General features: G+C 44.8%; 1 protein-coding gene across 2 annotated transcripts in view; it reads left to right on the top strand.

The window, feature by feature from the left end:
* LDLRAD3 (low density lipoprotein receptor class A domain containing 3) overlaps nucleotides 1-22,532 on the top strand; it is a 287,633-nt gene that overhangs the window by 69,320 nt on the left and 195,781 nt on the right. The gene's annotated exons all lie outside the window — the stretch shown is intronic.

The raw sequence follows: 22,532 nt of genomic DNA, 5'->3' as shown, positions 1-22,532 counted from the left end.
TGGTTTGCTGCACCTGTCTACCCATCATCTAGGTTTTAAGCCCTGCGTACATTAGGTATTTGTCCTGATGCTTTCCCTCCCCTCGCCCCCCATACCCTGACAGGCCCCTGTGTGTGATGTTCCCCTCCCTGTGTCCTTGTGTTCTCATTGTTCAACTCCCACTTATGAGTGAGAACATGTGGTGTTTGGTTTTCTGTTCCTATGTTAGTTTGCCGAGAATGATGGTTTCCAGCTTCATCCACATCCCTGCAAAGGACATGAACTCATTCTTTTTTATGGCTGCATAGTATTCCATGGTGTATATGTGCCACATTTTCTTTAGGAGTGATGTCTATTTCTTTGGATGGTGTTTTACAAAGTCTGTTTCCTTTTCTTCTCAGGAGTTTGCAACCCCCCAGGGGAGCGTGCCTGAGTTTTTTCCTGCTGTCTAGCTGGGGTGATTGACAGTGGCTGTTACAGATGCCTTGAAGTCTTTCTGCCTCCCATCCACCAGTTTTGCTGCTGCCCGGTAGATAAGTGTTGTCCGCTAGGATCAGGAAGTCGTTGGTGGAGAGCTAAGGCAAGGTAGACTTTGCAGGCACACCCCCTTTTTTCCCCCTCCATAAAGATACTTTGTAAAAAAATCTTAAGTTGGTTCTTTCTTTTGGAACCTTTCCTCCTGTGGTTTTGGTTGTGTGTCCTGCTGCTGAACTGTGGGCCTGTGATTCTTGGGCCTGACAAGTGTGCGCTGAGGTGTTCCTTCCACGCCTCCCTGTTCTTGGAGGCTGAGCTTTGAGCAGACCTTTGCGTGTTTACACAAGTTTGGGATTTTTACTGGGGTTGGGGAGGTGTCTGGAGATTGAGTTGCTCTGGGCGGAAGTTTGAACAGAAGCTGTTTGTTTTGTGGGAACACAAGAAGCTGATCTGAGAGAGAGACAGACAGACAGATAGACAGACAGGGGTGCATGACCGGCATGAAGCTGTGTACTAAATACAAAGGAATGGTATTACCAGCCTGGCCTGTAATGAAAATGCTGTATAATACCATTATGGGAAATGATGACTTCTGTTGTGCCCAAGGAATGGAAGTGGCTGGAAGGGTGCAGTACGGGGTGTGCATGGTACCTGCAGTGATGGTAATGCCTGGAGTGCTCTTAAAGTTGCAACTCCCCTTTTCTCACTTGCTGCCAGCTTTCCTGCCTGCAGTGGGGAGGTGGCAGAAACTCTGCTGGTGAGGTGAAATCAGCCTTCCTTTCCCAGGGTTCAGACTCCTTCCTGAACATCTATCTCGGCACCGGTGGTGACAGGGCAGTGCCTTTTTGAAAGAGTTATTATGGCAAAAAAGAGGAAGAAAGCCAGGTTCAGACTTCTCCCTTGGCTGCAGGCAGAAACCAGCATTCAGTTGCCTAATCTGTAGACTCATCAAACGTAAATTATTCTGGATTGCTTTTTTCTCCGTATAGTTTGCTATAAGCTTTATGATTTATTTTTATTTTTATTTTTTATTTTTTGCCAAAGACAAATAAAAAACGTTTAAGCAAAAGAAGGGGGGGAGCCCCCAAAAAAAGTAGGTGGAAAAGTTCAGTGAAGACCCCCCTAAGATTCCTGATAACGAAGAATAATCCCAGAAGAGTTTGGAAAGTGAGTTGGATTTTAACTGCAGCTGGAATTGGCTTCTAGGAGGCGAGTCCCCTACTCTCTGTTCAGATTCATTTTGGAACTGAAGCGACAGCAGCCATGTAGACTTTTCTGAATGCATCCCAGAGTTTGGCTCTTCATGCGAGCTTCAGTAGATGCCACTGCAGAGCCTTGCGCCAGGTCTGAGAAGTTTGCATGCTTGGGGTTTATCAGGGTGTGGCTCGTGCCATTTTGGGCATTGCAGAAAAGGAGTGGGGCTGTTTTGAGTATTCGGAGAAAATGAGTGAATAAATTAAAAATAAATCCAGGACATGCCATTCCCCGCCCCTCCTCACATTGCCTGTCCCCGTCCCCACCCGTTGTCATTGCATTATGAAGTCCTTGGACTTGATAGTGAGGTTGCTGGTGGCTCAGGCTGTGGAAGGAAGAAAGGAGAGGAATGGTGTCTATGAGCCAGCTGTGCTGTTCAAAAACATGTTTTTTATTTTTTATTTAAGTAAACTTTTTATAGAAACTTAACACACGCACCGAAGAGCGCGCAGATGTTAACTGGGGAGCTCTATGAATTTTCATGAAGTAAACACACCTGGGGAACCAGGGCTTAGCTCAAGAAGTACAGCATTGCCAACCCCAGAGCCCCGGTGGTGCCCCCACTCCATCCTCCCCACCCCCGCCCCACTATCCTGACTTCCAACGTCACAGATTCCTTTCTTCTGTTTTTGAACTGGCAAGAATGTCTGGCTGCTTTTACTCCACATTAAAAAGATATAGTTTCCACCTCGTCTTCCAGGAGGTGGGTTGTAGGATAACCCTCCACCCACTTGGGTTGCAAGGACAACTCCAAAACCTTGGCAACCCGACATCCCACAAGCCTTGGACTCCAGACTCCAGAACTCTTATTCCAGGCACCCTTGAATGAGCTCCTCTGTTTTCCAGCAGAAATTGTGGCCTAATGCCACCTGGAAGACCCAGTAGCGTGGAAACAGGAGTCCAGAGCAGGCTATAATTGTGAGCTCACAGGGAGGGCAAGCGAGATTTGGAGAGACCTGCCACATTCCCCGCAGAGGGCGAATGACGTTTACATCCCTTAATCAGAGTCCGAAGCATCCCACCCAGGCAACAGAGGCATGGCCCTTTTGTGGGGAGTGGGGCTGGCCAGAAGGGAGGGGAGAAGTGTGGCTGCGGAAGGTGGCTCATAAGAGCTTTTATAGAATACATTTGTGTTCTAAAAGGGAATAAAAGGAAACATAGCCCTTGGGTCATTTTCTATGATAACTCATTAATAAGCAGTCATCCACAGGTTTCTCTAAGTGATTCCTTGTTTAGTTTTTCTTTTTAGTTTAAGACAGCATTTGGGACTGTTAGTTTCTGACTGTATCGAGTACTCTTATCCCAAACTTGCTTCTCTTGTGCTTTAAGGAATGCTTCTTGAAAATATTTTGTAATTTGGTGAGTAAGATGACTGTTTCCTTTTGGGTTTTGTTTCTTAAGGTTAAAGGAGCAAATCTTTCTCTGTGTGTATGTATTTGTATAATGAGCAGCGCTATGCAACCTCTCCCCTAAATCATCTTGGCTGCTCTCATAAGTTCTCCAGGCATATTTACTATGGTGACATTTTAAGCCATTGGTTCTGAAGAAAAGATGCCAATAGAAAATACACCCACATTCCAAAAGGACCTCTCAATTCCTTCCCTGCAGAGTGTGTGTTCTAAGACGATGCAGATATAAACATAAATACCAGTACTATACATATACATCTCTAGCGATGAACAAACATGGGATTCTGCTATACATATTGTTTTGCAGCTTGCTCTTTCCCTTCTGACTCTATTGTGGCTATTCTTCCATATCAGTACATTGTAACTCCTGAATTCTTTTTAAAGGCTGATGTGGTAGTATGGCTATACGGCATCATAGGAGGGGACCTCAGAAAGTTCGTGGAAAGACGGAATTAAAAGATAAAAATATAAACTTTACTCCTCAACATAAGCTTCATCAAGTTCAAGGCACTTTTGTAAGAGATGATACCAGCCATTTAGTCCATCCCTAAAGAACTGAGGGTTCTGGGAATTTAACCATGTCAATGTGTTTTCCATATTATTAACTGAAGAAAAATGTTTGCCTTTGAAAGATTTTTAGGATTAGGGAAAAAAATCAGAAGAAGCCAAGACTGTAAGTAAGCTGCCTCTTGCATTCCCATTGAAATTCTCAGAAACTTGCCCTGTTGGATGAGATGAATGAGCAGGCACATTACTAGGATAGAGGAGAACTGTCTAGTGACGCTTTCTGGGCCATTTTTCTGCTAAAGCTTTGGCTAACTTTCTCAAAACCTCTCATAATGAGCAGACATTATTGTTCTTTGGCCATCCAGAAAGCCAGCAAGCAAAATAGCTCTCAAGTATTCCAAAAAACTGTTGCCATGACCTTCACTCTTGACTGGTCAGCTTTCACTGTGATTGGACTACTTGGACCTCTTGGTAGCCATTGCTTTGATTGTGCCTTTTCTTCATGATTGTACTGATTAAGCCATATTTTGTCTTTTTTTTTTTTAAGACAGAGTCTCACTCTGTTCCCCAGGTTGGAGTGCATTGGCGTGATCTCGGCTCACTGCAACCTCCACCTCCCAGATTCAAACAATTCTAGTGCCTTAGCCTCCTCCATAGCTGGGATTTACAGTCATGCACCCCCATGCCCGGTGACTGTATTTTTGGTGGAGATGGGGTTTCGCTTTGTTGGCCAGGCTGGTCTCCAACTCCTGACCTCAAGTGTTCCACCCACTTGGCCTCCCACAGTGCTGGGATTATAGGCATGAGCCACTACATCTGGCCCATGTTTCATTTAATATAGTTCTTCAAAGACATGCTTCAGGATCTTGGTCCCACTTGCTTAAAATTTCCATTGAAAGCTCTGTTCTACTCTGCGGCTGATCTGGGTGCCACGGTTTAGGCATTCATCGAGGGCAAACTTCAGTTTTTCTGTCGGAATTGTGTAAGCTGAACCAATTGAAATGTCTGTGGCATTGGCTATTGTTTCTGTTGTTTATCACTGATCCTGTCAAATTAGGGCACAAATGAGATTAACTTTTTCCTCAAAAATTGATGTGGATGGTCTGCGGCTGCAGACTTCATCTTCAACACTGTCTTGCCCCGTCTTAAAATGAGTTAGGCGTTTGTGAACTCTGCTGATTTTGGCGGGGGGCATTGTTCCCATAAACTTTTCATAAAGCATCAGTGATTTCATCATCCTTTCACCCAAGCTTCATCATAAATTTGATGTTTGTTCTGCTTCAGTTTTAGCAGAATTCATGTTGCTTCTATAGGGGCTTTTTTCAAATTGATGTCTTATCCTTCTTAGTGCCTCAAGCTCGATCCTGTTCAGACATGTTATAAAAAGTTAGTACGAGTTTATTTGGGTACAGAAAAATTTTAAAATCCACGCATAGTTTTTTCATAACATGCATTTTCACGAACTTTTTGAAGATCCCTTTCATTTACCCATCTCCTCTTATAGATACTTAGGTTCTTTAAAGTTTTGAACTTTTACAAGTGATGCTATAAATAAAAAAAACCCAAACTTTTATGTGTTTCTCCCTGCATTTATATATTTCTAAGGCTAGATTCCTAGAAATACAGTGGGTCCAAAGGTAAGCTCATTATAAATTGTGCCAAGTGCTGTCAAATGGCCCCAAAGAGATTGTACTACCTTATTCTCCCACCAGTAGGGTCTGAGGGTGCCAGTTTCCTCCCCTGCCAACCCTCAAGAGTACCCATCCTTTCAACTTTTGTTTTAAAACATTGCATTTCGCCTGCATTTGTTTACCCGCTAGTGAGGCTGTGTGTCTTTTCATTTATTAGCCATGTTTATTTTTTGTGCCATGCTTGTTCATTTTCTTTATTCATTTTTTTTTCTTGGTTTGTTTGCAGTTCTCTTACTGATTTTTAAGGAGTTCCCATTAGGGACATAGAGGATTGTTTTAAAACATGCATTTAGGAAAAAAAAAAAAAATCTTGATTGGCATTTCTGGCTATAAAGCTCTATAAAAGACCAAGTACTTCTTTCTGGCATTGAAGGCTTTGGTTTTCTGCTTTGTTTTTATTTAATTAGGTGAAATTTTTCCTCCTGGCTGGAGAGTCCGGCTGTCTGTAAATGCATTATCATTTGTGCAGCACAGGGTGGATTGTGATGTGAGGTGGAAAGTGAGCCATGCCAGGCAGGGGTTGGAGCCTGTTGGAGCTGATTATCGTGGGTGTTCAGTGCGAAGCTGGATCTCTTGCCCCTTGTCTTTTAAAAACCGTGGTCTCTCATGTTGTTAGCATAAAGGCACTTGATTGACAAAAGGAGAGACAGAGAGAGTCTCTGGAGATGTGCTGGCACTCTGGTTCATTATGTTTCTTTATTCTACTGGCATTTCCTATGTCAGTCTTGCTTCATGTGGAGCAGCCAGTATTCCTCTCTTCACATCCAGGGCATGTGGAGAGCTGCCACCTTCCTTATAGTTAGATAACCTGGCCTCATTGTTCATAGGACACCAGAGCTTCCAGGAATGGGGTGGCCGAGGGCCTGGGTCCCAGCGCTTCGATGGCCTTTGATAACAGAGGCAAGCTCTCGACCGAACCCCTTTAGGCTCCTTCATTCCTGCCAGCCCACCCTCACCTCTCCTGTAGTAAAGGGCTTGTGCCTTTGCCTGCTCTGGGTGAGAGTCCCTGAGCACAGCGGTCCGTCACTGTGTTGCAGCTGTCACTATTCCCTGGATCCAGAAAAGGTAGGGTGCTAATGGTTTGGGATTCACCCTGGGGAGAAGGTGAATCAACCTCTCTGTGGATGGAAGACTGGAGGCTTGACTGAGAGGCTGTCTGCCACCCAGTGCAGAGCAGAAACAGAGGGCTGACTCAGAGAGGCGTTGTCACCTGCCAGATGCACCTGGGCCTGGCTCTCTTCCCCTTTAACATGTGTCTGACCTTGATTTCCTGTGAGCTGGCTCTGTGGGCATGGGTCATCACAGAATACTGGGCTTGTCTTACGGGCAGCTGTGTCAGATGGTGCTGACAGCACATGTTATCACATGCAAAGTCCTCGTGCCCCAGAGTTCTGGAGGCAAGCTTTTACCTGCCAAGGTTGCAGTATGAAGTACTGGGCTACATTTGAATTTTCACTTTGGGCCATAAAGAATTACTGGTTTACACTCAAGCTAATCTGGAGGTATAGGTTGCCTCACAGAAAATCCTAGGGTCCATAACCTTCTCAGGAAAGACAATAATAATAATATGAATAAAAAAGAATATGAATAAAAACATGAATTTTTGGTTCCTGTCCCCACTCCTGCCTTTTAAAATAAGCAAGTTGTCTGAGCATGAAGAGACATGTTTTAGTTCTGTAATCTTAAAATGCATGCAAATAGGGACTGTCCACAAGATGGAGGAATAATCCTAATTTGAAGGAATAATCCACAAAATGTTTATAGTGCTTGTAATCTCAGCACTTTGGGAGGCCAAGACGGGTGGATCACTAGGTCAGGAGATCGAGACCATCCTGGCTAACACGGTGAAACCCCGTCTCTACTAAAAAATACAAAAAACTAGCCGGGCGAGGTGGCGGGCGCCTGTAGTCCCAGCTACTCGGGAGGCTGAGGCAGGAGAATGGCGTGAACCCGGGAGGCGGAGCTTGCAGTGAGCTGAGATCCTCCAGCCTGGGTGACAGAGCCAGACTCTGTCTCAAAAAAAAAAAAAAAAAAAAAAGTTTATAGTGTTTTACAGGGAAGCAACTGTCCATTTTTCCCTCCTCCTTTTTCTCTTTCCATTTCAATAGACACTCTGTTGCGGACTCTGGGCTGCATTAGAACACATTCCCTCCTCCAGTATCAAAGTTGCTCCTGGATTGTAGGGGGAAGAAAGGCACCCAACAGAAATTTGTGAAGCATTATGGTAAATGAAGAGATCGAGGTTTGCATAAGTTATGTTGAGAGGTCTGAGTGGGGGCATGTACATTGTGTTGGGGGGACTAGGGAGGAAACCCCTGGAGAGGTGGGCTGGCCAGGATACCCAGGGCCGCCTCTGCTGACCCAGGGACCTTGAGTTTTACCCGCTGTGGAATGGGGATTTGAAACAGCATGTGACGTGGTCAGATTTGTTCTGTAGCTGTGTGAAGGATGCTTTTAGGGGCTAACACTGGAGCCAGGAAAGCCAGTAAGGAAGCCATTAGTGCCAGACAGGTAAGAAAAGCATTTGGACTAGGGTTGTGAGTGGCAGGAATGGGACATATTAATGAAAGCACCAGTTGGTTGATGGCGGTGGGGGTGAGGGAAGAGGGATGGTTGGTGGTTCTACCAGCTGAGATAGCGCATGATGCAGGAGGAGCAGCTTTAGAAGAAAACCCCAAAGTTCTGTTTTGGACATGCTGAGCTTGTGCCAGGGACGGAAGTATCTTTGGCAATATGGGGTGGAAATGTGAAGCCAAGGGTGGAGGATGTCGTTGAAGGGAAGAGAGCTGAATTGGCCGTGTTGGTTTGGAAGTTGTCACTGTGAAGGTCCAACTAATAGTGGACAAAATGACTTAACTAGGGAAGATGTCGTTTGCTTAAGCAGTTGGGAGCAAAACTCTGAAGCCTGTTAGAGGAGGGAAAGGAGCTTCCAAGATGACTGAGAAGGAATGATCAGAGAGCCAGGTGTGTGTTAACGGGAGGCAGAGGAAGAGAAGAATATGGTGTGAGGGTGGCCAAGGGAATGGAGTTTCAGAAGGAGGGAATGATCTAGCTGATCCAAAGCAGCAGAATTGTGCCTAAGGAAAAGATGGAAAATTAACATTTGAGTTCAATGATTGGGAGGTCCCCCAGTGACCTTGTGAAGACAGATTCAGAGAGAGTGATGGTGGTGGGAATCAGTGCTGGTGGAGAGAGCAGATGGCAAGGGATTGAAAAATATGCAGACTGTAGGGTTTAAACCTTGTTTTTTTTTTAGATGGAGTCTGAGTCTGTCTCCCAGGCTGGAATGCAGTGGCATGATCTTGGCTCACTGCAACCTCTGCCTACTGGGCTCGAGTGATCCTCCCACCTCAGCCTCCTGAGTAGCTGTGACTTACAGGCACACGCCACCATGCCTGGCTAATTTTTAATTCTTTTTTTTTTTTTTTTGGTAGAAATGACATCTCACTATATACCCCAGGCTGGTCTTGAACTTCTAGGCTCAAGTAATCCTCCCACCTGAGCCCTGCCAAGTGCTGAGATTACAGGCATGAGCCACTGCACCTGGCCCCAAACCTATTTGCAGGTTAATCATGGTCTCAGCATTCACCAGGCCTTTGACTTCTTCCAGCGTCTTGGTATTGAGCTGCTCCTGTTAGCAGGGAGCAATGGAGTCACCTGAAGAACTGGACCCACACTGTGGGGCACGTTATTTCAATTTACTGAAAAATCATTTCCTAATGAACAGTTCCCTTCTGTTCTTTCGTCTCGCCTGCTATGATTCTATTGTATTCAGTTCGGGGTCGATCCTTTTACACTTCAGATCACCCTTCCTCTAATTATTAATCATGTAACTACATTAGAATGCTTTGTCTTATGAAATGACATGTTATGTACCTACATTACATCTAGTCTTTATATCATAGTAATTCTTTAATCATGAATAATAACACCTTTAAGAAATGAGCTCTAGTTAATCTTATGGCCACTATCTGCATGCTGTCATAAAATGTGTGAAAAATTCAGAAGCTTCTACTGAATTTTAGTGTATATATATATATATATATTTTTTTTTTTTTCCTGAAGAGGTTTTCTGGTGTGAGTGATATGCAGTGAGAATTCTACTGTTTTCAGGTCTGTGACTAGTTGGCTCCAGTACCAAGATGGACAAAACAGCCCTTTGATTACCCAGGGAGCCTGTCAAGTTTGTATTTGGTCAGCCTCTGTTTTACATATAAGGAAACTGAGGCACAGGGCGGGTAAGTAATTCCCTGAGCTTGGAAAGTAATGGTAATAGAATTCAGTGTATGGGCTCCAGGGCTGACTCAAATGAGAAGAGCTCTATAATCCATCTTTAATTTTTAAACTTGCTTCGTTTTCCGGAAGGTCCTAAGCTACCTTTTCATAGGCTACCCTTTGCAACCTGGAAACCCCAAACAGGTTTGTCTACACAGTTTCAGCCCTTTAAAACAGATTTACCAAATCTGATCATCTCTTGCAAAGGTAAATTGCTCACTCAGGAGGTCTGAAAGCTGCGATCATTCAGACATGCATACTAAAGTGGGGACTCCATGGTAAACACTGCTTAACTCTGGCACTTTCTAGACGTACAAACATCATTTGCTCAAGAAGTCAGCTAATTCCTCATGATGGAGGGCCTGTCGTCGTGCTCAGGAGGGAGTGTGCCTGCGTGAGCAGATTGTAGAAGCGGGATGGACCAGTTTAATGGATTAAGCTACTTAAGAAAATGTAAAAAGACTCCCCGGTGAATATGCACACCCTTGTGCTTGACAGAAACAGGCTGGCATTTTTGATCTCCCTGGCAGGGTTGCTTTCCCAATCAGAAGTTATAAGCCAAACAATCATTTATTTGCTGAGACATGATGGAAGATTATGGATAATTGAAGTGAACCAGAGAGGCCCTTTAATCCATAGGGAACGGGAGGCAGGTGTGAGTCCCATCCCTTTGGAGATTATTTTCTCCTGTTGCAGGGGGCTATGGGGACTAGCCATCTCCTAGCTGACAGTGGAAAATGTCGGAGTTGTAAAGTGCAGAGGCCAGAATTGGGTCTCATTTGGGAGCTGGAGACCTGGATTCTTTGACCAGCTCCAGCACTGCCTTTTGATGAGCTGGTTGATCTCTGAGTTTTAGTCTCTCTGTATTAAACAGGAGGAACTATTTTCAGTACCTGCCTTTCAAGGATCTCTGTGTCAATCCCACTTATTATTTTTAAATGCTGAAGACTCTATCTAGGACAGGTAGATGATGTGTGTTTGCCTGCTATGGGGACGATTACGAGTCCACAGAAACAAACAATGAGTGGGGGAATTGGGTTGTCATCTGTTACTGCCTTACTTTATGCACGGGGAAACTGAGGCTTAGGGAAATGAAGCAACTCCCCCAGAGCCCAGTGGTGAGTCCCAAATGCCTTTTCTTTTGACCTGCTTTATAGCTTTATAGTTGTTTCGAAGGGTTGGTTCATGTGTATAGTTTGGCTGCTATTAAAGAGCTCTAGGAATGACTTAAGGAGGGCTAATTATTTCTTAGGAATAATTGAGCTGAGGCCATCGTGTATGAGAAGACACACAGCCAGATTCTGCATTGGGAGCTCTTTAACTGTGTCCTTAAAACCTGGTGTCTGGCCCCACAATCTGCTTTTCTGGATCTAAGGGACCACTAGGTCCCAGACAACCAGCCGAAATTCCAGCAGGCTTCCCATCTGACCAGGTTATACCCACTCTAGAGAGGCAGGAAGAGAAAAGGGACCCAGCCTTCTCTGACTCAGAGTCAGTAAGAATGTGTGGAGGGAAGGAAGGTGTGACATATACTCGTACCATTTATTAAACCCCAAGTACATACCACCTGCTCTCTATATATGCTTTATCCTTCTATCTCTTGTATGTCCACATTTTACTTATATTTATCTATATTTATCTATATCTATAGCTATGTCCATATCTATAGCTATATCCATATCTTTATGATTATTTGTATCTATCATCCCTCTATCCCTCAGCAATGCTGCCCGGGAGGGGGGGTTTCCTCAGTTTTACAAATGGAAAATTGAAGCTCAGAGAGGGTAGCTCTCTTGTCTGAAGTTACCACAGCTAGTTATGGTTATAAGAGAATTAGGCATTAGAACCCAAGTCTGGCTCATTCCTGAGCTCATGCTCTTTTTAACAGACTGCCTTCCCAGAAGGGAGGACAAGGTGCAGGGATTGGGCTTCGTGCTCTGGTTTGCTTGCCTTCCCCCGTCCTTCACCCTCAAACCACTTCTTCTGTGCTGGCCGCCCTGGTTTTTGACTCTGCTCTGTGCCTTTGGCCCCTCCTTAGTCGTAAAAGCCAGGAGGCCCTACCAAGTCACAGCCTTGGCTACCCCCCCGCTGAGCCCATCTGAGCCTTGCTCGGCCTCCTGCAGCCCCATGTTGAGGGGTGAGGAGGCAGATGGTGTGGACTATTCTAAGGAAGACAACTTTACTGTGGCTTTCCTCGCCCTGACTTCTTAGGGTGTTAGTATTCAAAAAATATCTGGCCTACTGGCTAGGCCTTGCTATTTCTGTTTTTGGAATGTCATAGCTTAATAAGTTTGGTGGGTAAATCTATCTTAGGAGATATGTTTATTTTTTCCTCCACAATCAGCTTCTACCCTGCAACTGTTGCTGCCTTTCAGAATATGAACAGAGTTCATACTAGATGGAATCTCCCAGAAGAATGTCTTTGCATTTGCTCTTTCTTGTCCAGTATGAACACTTGCCCCCTTTTATCTTGCATTCCTTTGTAGTTGGTGGGGTTTTTGAAGTAAGAATAAAGTGGTAAAAGCTTCCATATATCTTTCATAGGGTTTTTTTTCCCTCAAATATTAGTGTAATTTTTGTTCTTTATAATGAAATTTTAGCAACGAAACATTTTTTAAAGGGGAGAGAAAAGTTACCAAGAATAACACGAAGCCCGCTGTGTGCCTGCCACCCAGTTCCCCTGAATTCTAATATTTTGCCATGCTGACTTCAGATTTTTTTTAAAGACAGAAATCTTGCAGTTGAAGTTCATTGTGTATGATCCCAGTTGCCAGAGGTACCCACGATCCTGAATTTGATTTTTTTTTTTTTTTTTTTTTTTTGAGATGGAGTTTCGCTCTTGTTGCTCAGGCTGGCGTGCAGTGGCACGATCTTGGCTCACTGCAACCTCCGCCTCCCGGGTTCTAGCGATTCTCTTGCCTCAGCCTCTCGAGTAGCTGGGATTACAGGTGTGCACCGCCACGCCCAGCTAATTTTTGTATTTTTAATAGAGACGGGGTTTCACCATGTTGGTCAGGCTGGTCTCGAACTCCTGAGCTTAGATGATCCGCCCGCCTTGGCCTCCCAAAGTGCTGAGATTACAGGTATGAGCCACCACACCCAGCCCTGAATTTGATATTTATCTCTCCTGTACATTTAAAAAATCTGTATGTATCCATTAAAATAGTATTTTTTGAACAGGATATAGGTGATATTCTGCAGTTTGCTCTTTTCACTTAGCAGTGAGTTTTCTCAGATTTACCTGTGTTGAGTCATGTAAACCCTAGTTCATTTAATTGAAGTTCTGAGTAGCCTTTCATTGTGTGAATGTACTCTGTTTTCTCATCCATTCTCCTTTTGATGAACAATTTAGTTTGTCTTATAGTTTTGTATGATAGTAGTGTCTCACTGAATGTTCTCTTACTGTCACCCTGTGCACATGTGCATGTTTGTCCCTGGGCCTAGAGTATGTATTAGGATTGGCTGGATCTAAGTGTTAGAGGCGTTTAAACCGAGTGATTCCATCTTAATAGGGGCTGGATAAAATAAGGCTGAGACCTACTGGGCTGCATTCCCAGGAGGTTAGGCATTCTAAGTCACAGGATGAGATAGGAGGTTGGCAGAACATACAGGTCATAAAGACCTGCTGATACAACAGGTTTCAGTAAAGAAGCCGGCTAAAACCCACCAAAACCAAGATGGCGAGGAACTTGACCTCTGGTCGTCCTCATTGCTCATTATATGCTAATTACAATGCATTAGCATGCTAAAAGACACTCCCACCAGTGCCATAACAGTTTCCAAATGCCATGGCAGTGTCAGGAGGTTACCCTATATGGTCTAACATGGGAAGGAGTCCTCCCTTCCAGGAATTGCCCACCCCTTTCCTAGAAAATTTATGAATGATCCACCCTTTGTTTAACATGTAACCAAGAAATAACCATAAAAATGAGCAAAAAGTAACAAAAGTGTGTGAGCTTCACTAGGAGTTGCCAAATTGCTCTTCAGATGTGCCGTGTGTGTTTCTGTTCCTCCCCATCTTGGTGCCACTTGAGAATGTCAGGCTTCAAATTTTTGCAAGTCTGATGGGTGTGAAAGAGAGCCTTCTTGTTCCATTAATCATTCTTTGATTACAAGTGAGATTGAGTGTATATTAAGTGGCTATTTGAGTTTCCTCATCAGTGAAAGTACCTGTTCATGTGCTTTGTCCATTTTTCTGCTGGCTGCTTGTACTTTCTTACATCATTTTGTCAGAAAATTCTAGATATTGATGCTTCGTGGGTTATACATGTGACAGATAATCTTATTCTAGTTTGTGGCTTCTCTTTCAACTTTGTTTATAATATCTATTGATGATTAGGAGTCTTAACATTTTCATGCAATTGTATTTATCAGTCTTTTCCTTTGTGGCCTGTGCTTTGAGTCTTATTTCAGAATTTCTTCCTTACCCTGAACTCATAGAGATACACTTTGGGGCCTATATGAAGACTGTTTTGCTTTTCTGGCCTTACTCTTTAGTTGACTTTGGTATTTTCCGTATTTGCTCTGCCTGGAGGCATCTGCGCGGAGCAGAAGAGAGGCTACCGAATGGTTCCCAGTGGCTGTGGAAATTGTTGCAGTTGTTCCTGGGCACAAGGGGCTGGGCTGAACTTGGGGTTGTAGCAAAATCCTTCCTGGGCAGTGGCTCTTCCTGAGAGGTGCTGAAGTGCAAGTCGATTGGCTCTCTCATGAGCCCTGGCTTATCGCAAGCCAGATAAAATTGGTCGTAAAGTTGTCCCCTCCTTCAGTTTAGCAGCATGCCCAACTCACTTCCTCCTGCCGCTGCTGATTGAGCTGAAAAGACAGAAGGCATGGGGGGATGGCTCCTGCTCTGGGTTCTTTCCCAGGCCTGACCAGCAGCCAGCCCTTGGCAAGGACATGGGTGTGAGTGAAAAGCAAGCGCTTGCAAAAGTTCTTCCAGAAGTTCTTGACTTCAGTGCCTTTACTTGTGGGAGCCCAGAAGTGTTCTTCACCCCAATCTCATTTGTCCATTGCATATTGCGTGTCAGAGTAAATGGGTTCAACTCCTGTTTAGATAAATTCACAAAACTTAAGAATGTCACAACTGGAAAGGTTCTTAAGGGTCAACAGGTTCCGCTGCCTGTTCATGCAGTCAATAGGCCCGTTCATGCGGACAATGGAAGACCTTTACGGAGGGTCTTCCAGGCACCTGGCACTTGCTGGTTGCTGAGGATGCAACAGCAAGAAGACATGGTGTGGGGAGCAGCCAGTCAACAACGGGGCTCATTTCAGAGTGGTGGGTGTGATGGAATAGGGGGGATGTGCCTTGGGATTGGCCACTTTTGTCATTTTCTTGTTTTACATAAACCTGTAGTCTTCTAGTGCAGGGAGTCAGTTGGCAAATGGGCTGAAGCCAGCCATCACCTGCTTATAGACACTCCCCTGAGCTAGGTATGGTTTTTACATATTCAAATCGTTGGGAAAAAATCAGACATTTATAATATATTTTGATAATGGGAAACAGTAACTTTGAACCTCAATTAAGTGAAATGTTAATTACCCTTCCCAAAAAGAATTCCGTTTTTTTCTTAGTAGACCTATATTACAGAAAATTGTTCCCAATGATTATGAAAATATTTTGAATTTAATCAATAAAAATTTGTGGAATATTCTTTTCTCTCCTCTTATATAGGTACCTTAATTTGGCCTCTTGGCCTACACAGCCTGAAATATTTACTCTGGCCATTTGCAGACTTGTTCTAGCTGTGTGACCTTGGGCAAGTTACTTCTTAGTGTCAGTTTCCTCATCTGCAAAATGGAAATGATGCCTATTTCATAGGGCAATTGTAAGGAGTAAAAAAGAACTGAAGGGCCGGGCACGGTGGCTCACGCCTGTAATCCCAGCACTTTGGGAGGCCGAGGCAGGCGGATCACAAGGTCAGGAGATCGAGCCCATCCTGGTCAATATGGGGAAACCCCATCTCTACTAAAAATACAAAAAAATAATAGCTGAGCGTGGTGGCACATGCCTGTAATCGGACAGAAGAATCGCTTGAACCCGGGAGATGGAGGTTGCAGTGAGCCAGAATTGCACCACTGTACTCCAGCCTGGGTGACAGAGCAAGACTAAGTCTCAAAAAAAAAAAAAAAAAAAACACCCAAAAAACAGATGTTCCACTCCTGCCGTGTGTATGTGTTTCAGTAGATGTCAGGTCTTCCCTAGTGAAAAGTCCATAATAATTGATTTCTTGAGGGCTGTTAAAGGGAGCAGGAGGAGGGATGGGATGAGGGTGGGGCCCGGGCTCAGTGCTCATCTTGGAGGTCAGTATCGTGACAAACAGCATCTTCCAGAGTTGCTGTCAGACCCCCAAACTGTGGACCTTAGATCTCACAAAGACCGTATCCTGATGGCTCTGCAAACCCACACTAGATTAACATTGCTGCAACATAATTTTCCTCATGAAATGCACTGAAGCATAACTAAAAAAATGTAAGTAGCAGCTATCAGGACCTTAATGAGGTTATAAATACAGCAAGAAAATAATTTATAAAACTCTTTCCTGGTGAAAAACTGTCCTTTACCTAGACCTCTTTGCTTGCCCCATTAATAACAGCCATTGGCTTTCTTTACTAACTCGCTTTGTAAGAAAGGAACAAAGCCTTTAACATTTTGTAACTCATGCTGCTTTACCCTTGTAGGAGAAACAACCATATAGCTATAGGAAGTGCAGACTCCTCATGGCAGAGTAGGCAGCTAGGCCCCCTCACTATCCCGGTGACTTGCTCCATCCATCAGTTGTTCCTGCTGCAGTATTGCACACCATCTTCTTTTAGGATCATAGGCAGTGTAAATATGAAATCTGTGGATATCAATAGCCAGTGGTCCTGGACTGAACCCGGGGTCATGTTATACCTTCTCACCAATTTCCCTGGGCTGTCTTTCTTGAACAGATGGGTAAATGGAGGCTGGGGCTACTGGAATGAGCTCACAGGGCAGGGTGGTCTGAAGAGTCTAGACAGAGCTGGAGATGTGGCTATGCTGAGGTGCTTAGACCCAGAAGGCCCATCTTCGCTCCAGACTCAGCCTTGTGTGACTGTTCTTGGTGACAGCTGGAGTGCTCTTCATAGGCAGGCTCTAGCAGGAAGCAGTTTGATGGAAACCGAATGGGAAATGCACAGGACAGATGTCTCTAGTTCCTTCTTACATTGATGCTACCATGCGGAGCAGCCTAGAGTCGAGGAGGTCTTCAGGGATTTTCTAGGGATGTTTGTAAACAGATCATTGCAGAGCAGCTCACTCACTGGCCTTGTGCCTGTGCATGGAATATGTGTGTGTGTGTGTGTGTGTGTGTGTGTGTGTATGTATACGTTTAAAGAAGGCAGTCATGGAAAACAGACAGTGGCGTTCAGTGGCCTTGTAACACTGTTGGCATTAGGCAGCGGAAAGAGGTTATTAATTCTCTGGGGAGGTTTTAGACAAGATCCATATGAGATTTGAGATTTGCAGAACCAAATGCTAAGCCTGTGTGTCTGTACATATATATGGGTGTATGTCTTGCTTTTGCTGTTCATTGAGCAGAGATTGTCTCAGATCCAGATTGTCAGGAAGCAGAGGATAAAAATGAAGGCCACTGGGCAGAAGTTGGAAAGCAGGGCTGTCATGGTTTGCAGATGTCAATTCTAGATCGCATCATGACAAGGGGTCCCCCTAGGGTGGGAAGAACAGCAGAAGGAGAGGAGAGAGCCAGGAGGGCTCCAGCTGGTAGGATGGAATTCCCATTTCTCAGCTGGAAAAGTCAACCTCACTAACTGCGTGTTCTGGAGTAATTTGGGTGGAATGCAGCAGCTGTCTGAGTTTGTGTAGTTGCACCAATTTTGGCCCCCTTGTCAAATATAAATTTGTGGGAGCCAGCAGTTTTGGAAGAAGCTTCTGCAGCAGGCTGTTTGCCTTTGTCCAATAGAACGGGACTTGGAATTTTTTTTTTTTCCATTCTTGGTGCAGATGGTGTAGTTATTTTAAGTAAGTGATGTGCTGCAGTGAAAATGGGCAACTCTTTTTCATTTTTCAGCTTAATGAAAAAAAGAGAAGGGAGGAGGAGAAACCCCAGCTAGCCAACTTTGTGCTAATGCTTGTCTTTTTTGGATTCTAAATGTGTCCCAAGGCACTAAGATGGGATAAATATTTCAGCCACTAGAAAGTCCTGCTGTCGGCCTGAAAAGATTTCTAACCTCTTTTAAAGCAGACTGGGTAGTAATTTACTTGTACAAATCCAGACACCCCCATGTCCCTTGTTTTAACTATGCATGTACAGATTCGACTCACATTCTAGGGGGATGAGGCAAGGGGCAGATGGAACTCTCTAGGGAAGAGTATGTGGGAAAGGGAGGAAATAAATTAGTGACTGAACATTTGCCTTTCTTCTTAGAGTGGTTACAAGTATTCATTGGAGACCTACAGAGTGGTCAGGTGCCCAGGGTGCAGAGTTGAACAAAACAGTGCCTCTCTGCCTTCATGGAGTGTTCAGTCTAGGTGGAGAGATAGTACAGACACACCAGTAAGCAAAAGTTGGAATAAAGGAAAACAGGACATTACCAGCATGAAAAACAGGGAGACGAGCTTTAGATTGAGTGTCCATGCAGGGACCTGAAGAAGTAATTTAAGCTGAGGCTGAAGGATGAATGAGGTTAGCCTCACAGTGTATTAGTTTGCTCGGGCTGCTGTTAGGTTGGCGCAGATGTAATTTCCTTGTGCATTATGCAACTACTTTTGCACCAACCTCACATAGCAAAGTCCACAGGCTAGGTGGCTGAAACGACAGAAGTTTGTTTTCTCACAGTGCTGGAGGCAAGAAGTCTGAGATGGAGGTGCAGGATTTGTTTCCTCTGAGGCCCCTCTTCCTTGGTTTACGAATGGTCGTCTTCTCCCTGTGTCCTCACATGGTCTTCCCTCTTCCACGGTCTCTGTCCTGATCTCTTCTCAGAAGGACATCTGTCATACTGAATTAGGGCCCACCCGAATGCCATCGTTTTAAAGATCCTCATCTCCAAATACAGTCACATTCGGAGGTTCTGAGGTTCAGGACTTCAACATATAAATTTTGGGGGGACACAGTTGAGCCCTTTACACAGATGAAAGGTAGGTGGAAGAATGTCCGGGCTCAGCAAACAGCACATCTGGCGGCCTCACAGCGGGGGATACTGAGGTGTGTTGCAGGAGATGATGCGAAATGAGTATCTAGAAGCAAGCAGCAACTGGACCATGCTGGACTTTGTAAACTATGGCCAGAGTTTTAGATTTATTCTGAGGACACAGAGAACCTGTAGTGCGTTTTAAAATCTCACTCTGTGTGAAGAGAAGGAACTGGAGGGAGTGAGAAGTGGGGAGTCCAAAGGTTTTTTAATTAATAAACTAAGGTTTGTGAACCTTGGCACTATTGACATTTTCAGCTGGATGATTCTTCATTATGGGGGCTGTCTTGTGCATTGCAGGAGGTATAGCAACATCTCTGGACTCTGCCCACTAGATGCCAATAGCACCCCCATCTCCCCATCACGACAACCCAAAACGTCTCCAGACAGTGCCGTATGTTCCCTGGGGGGCAAAATTGATCCCTGTTGAAAACCCATGGTTGAAAAGGGCAAGAGATAATGGCAACTTGGATTGGGTGGTGCCAGTTGAGTGATGGGTTTGCAAATTGGATGGGTTTGAGGCAGGTTTTTGAAGACAGAATCAATAAGATTTAACCTGCCTTTGCCTTAGTTTCTCCTCATGCCCCCTTTTTTTTTTTTTTTTTTTTTTTTTTTTTTTTTTTTTTTTTTTAAAGACAGAGTTTTGCTCTTGTTGCCTAGGCTGGAGTACAATGGCATGATCTCGGCTCACTGCAACTTCCACCTCCCAGGTTCAAGCAATTCTCCTGCCTGAGACTCCCAAGTAGCTGGGATTACAGGTGTGCATCCACACCTGGCTAATTTTGTACTTTTAGTAGAGATAGGGTTTCACCATGTTGGCAGGCTGGTCTCAAACTCCTGACTTCAAGTGATCCACCCACCTCAGCCTCCCAAAGTGCTGGGATTACAGGTGTGAGCTACCGTTACTGGCCCTCCTCATGCTTTTGAGTTTGATGATGTCACTTCCCTAAAGCACATGGCTGTGCACCACCTGCATGCCTAATACAGTCGCTCAGAAGAGAAAAAAGAATGTGCCTCTCTGTTATTGTTCACCAGGCCCCAGGATCCCTGGTCCTACTGAGAAAGCACTTTGAGCCCCGTGGCTGGCAGGACCACCTGTGTGTAATAGACATGGTATTTAGTCTCTGCATCCACCCATCCATTTGTCAAGTCCATGTGCCGCCAGCCTTATTGACTCTCAGAGGAAGTGCTTTGGAATCTAATCTGGCCAATTCTTCTGCTCCAGAAATCTGTTTATCAGAACATGATTTCACAGTTGCAGTGACATTTCCAGGGGGGCTTGCCTTCGAGGAGCTACCTCTACAAATGCACGTGTAAGTATGTCCAAATAAAGCAGAATGACCGTTACATTCCCGGCCCCTGGAGAGTTCTCTGCTTGCTGGAGAAGCCCAGAGCAGTTGTTAGCAAACAGCTGGAATGTGTGGATTTTCTGGGTTGAGCATTCGTTGTCTGGCTAGTATCCAGTACCTGGCTGCCCTTCTAGGGTCCCCCTCACGCCCTTGCCTGGAGATGGTGAATTGGTTTCATGTTCTTCTCGGGGTTGTTAGTGGCTTTCTGGAGTCCAGTCTCGAGAGGGAGTCTCTAATGGATTCTGGGCTCGGTGGAACAGAGCATCATGATTAATTAGGGATGGCCGACTTTGCACTAGGATAGGAGAAATTGCAGCAGAATAGGAGAAATAGTAGCATAATACCTTTGCATTTCCTAACAATTAGAGCTGCATGATTTTTAAATTCCATGTCGTTCCATGTTCTGGGCTACATCTTCCTGCACAGAGTCTTTGCTGACACTGTTCTCTAGACCTGAGGGGTGCTTAGTTTTTATCTCTGTGTGTATATCAACATCCACTGTAGATGCTACCCTCTTTCTAGGAATCTTTTTTGATTTCTTTGAATTTTGACTTTATCTTAAGAACACCAGGGAGCCATTCAATGACATTTTAAAGTTAAGAAATGATTGACTTGGTGTTTAGACAGATCCTTCTGGCCACAGAGGGGAGAGTGGGTTGGAGGGGGGCAAGATGGGAGGCAGGGAGACCAAGTTGGGAAGTTGTGCCGCGTAGCAGTCCCTGTAAGAGAGGGTGGCTGCTTCGGCTGAAGTCGCAGCTGTGGCAATGGAGACTTGGGGACTGGCCATTATCAGAACATGATTTCACAGTTGATAGACTGAGGAGGGGACAAGGGAGATTTCTAGGGTTCTGATGTGGGCAGTTGGGCAGGGTAGAGCCCCTCATTGTAGCTTCTCTCCTAGAGCTCTCCAGTGAGTGATGAAAGCTCATTTTCAGTAATGAAACATGCATGTGCATTATTAACTCTGTATAATGCAGCAGATAGTCTACAAGGGAAATTCCATGGCACCAAGGCCGGTGGGGTATTGCTTGTCTGTGACGGTGTCCGTTGTAATTGGTTGTTGCCTGCTTGTTCTAGTTATAAAATAATTTTAGTATCACCCCAGTGGTACTATCACCAGACTACAGAGTTAGTGCTCATCTGTGTTTGGAGAAGCCAGGGAACACGTTAGAGGAAAGGTGACATATTTGTTTGCTTAAGGGTGTGTAGGGATTTACTAGGAGACCCAGCAGGCCGAAGGGCATCCCTGGTAAAAAAGAATAGCACACATAAAGGATAGTGGCCTGTAGGCAGATATGATGTTAGGGATCTGGAGATCTAGAGATGCTTCTCCTTGGCAAGGTTTTTGAAAGAGAATTATGGACCCTTCTCTTCTCCTGCTACCCCCAGGCAGGTCTGGACATCACTGTTCTTATTTTGCTGTGTGTGCCTTTCCAGCCTAAAGGTATAATAAGCCCTAGGCTTTATCTCTGTATCTTTAGAACACAGCACAAGTATCTGGTCATAAATGTCTAGTAAATGCTTATGGAATGACTCAGGAGGAGGCTCTGGAGCTGTGGTGTGCTGAAGGACTGGTCTTTTTTTTTTTTTTTTTTTTCCCTGCTTTTCCCCAAAACTCTTTTACTCACATGGCTCCTTGTCCCCCAGCCATTAATCACAATGGCTCAGACTGGTCAGATCGATCAGATCCTGGCTGCCTTGAAAATCTGCCCCCAGGGTCCACTGGTAGATGAACTCAGCACGCTGCCCACCTCCACCGCCACAGCACTGGCCTTCTCTATTTGCTTTCCAGCCTGAGAGTTGGCTGTTTGGGTTGGGGACTTTGGCACTTTATGACCATGTTCAGTGGAGTTGAATCTGAACTTGCAGCTTGGTTCTCAGCCTCCAGTAACTCTTGGCAGGCAATTTCGTGACCTTGGGACCCTCATGGAGGTTACAAATCCCGAGTTCAAGATTCAGTGTGGCCTTTTCTACCTGTGCGACCTCAGGCAGGTTGGTTTTATAGGTCTGGGCTCCTGTTTCCTAGAGCGAAATGATCTCCCAGTATTTCTGCCAACTTGGCCCAGCTTCAAGGATTCTGTGATTGTAAGGGCTACAGAGTCTGAGGCCTGGAAAGGTCTTGCAGTTCCTACTGTTGGAGACATTGGGAGTCCAGTGCTCACTCCTGTCTAGAATTTCAATTTTTAATCACTGCTGATGGGCCAGAAAAGAACATTTGGATTTTACAACCAGTCTTTGATGGAGAAAGAAAAAAAGTCAGTGAACACCCATTTTGTGCTCAACATTTAAGTATGTTTGTTCCCTGTATTTCTCCATTTAGTCCTCTCAGAATCTCCGGAGGTGGACTGGGGCAGATTATTAGTCCATTTCACAGATGAGGAAACTGAAGGTCAGAGAGGTTGAGTCACCTACCAGAAGTCTCACCT

Source organism: Theropithecus gelada, chromosome 14, assembly GCF_003255815.1.
Source record: "Theropithecus gelada isolate Dixy chromosome 14, Tgel_1.0, whole genome shotgun sequence".
NCBI classification, from domain to species: domain Eukaryota; kingdom Metazoa; phylum Chordata; class Mammalia; order Primates; family Cercopithecidae; genus Theropithecus; species Theropithecus gelada.
This window is presented reverse-complemented; position numbering and strand designations above follow the sequence as displayed.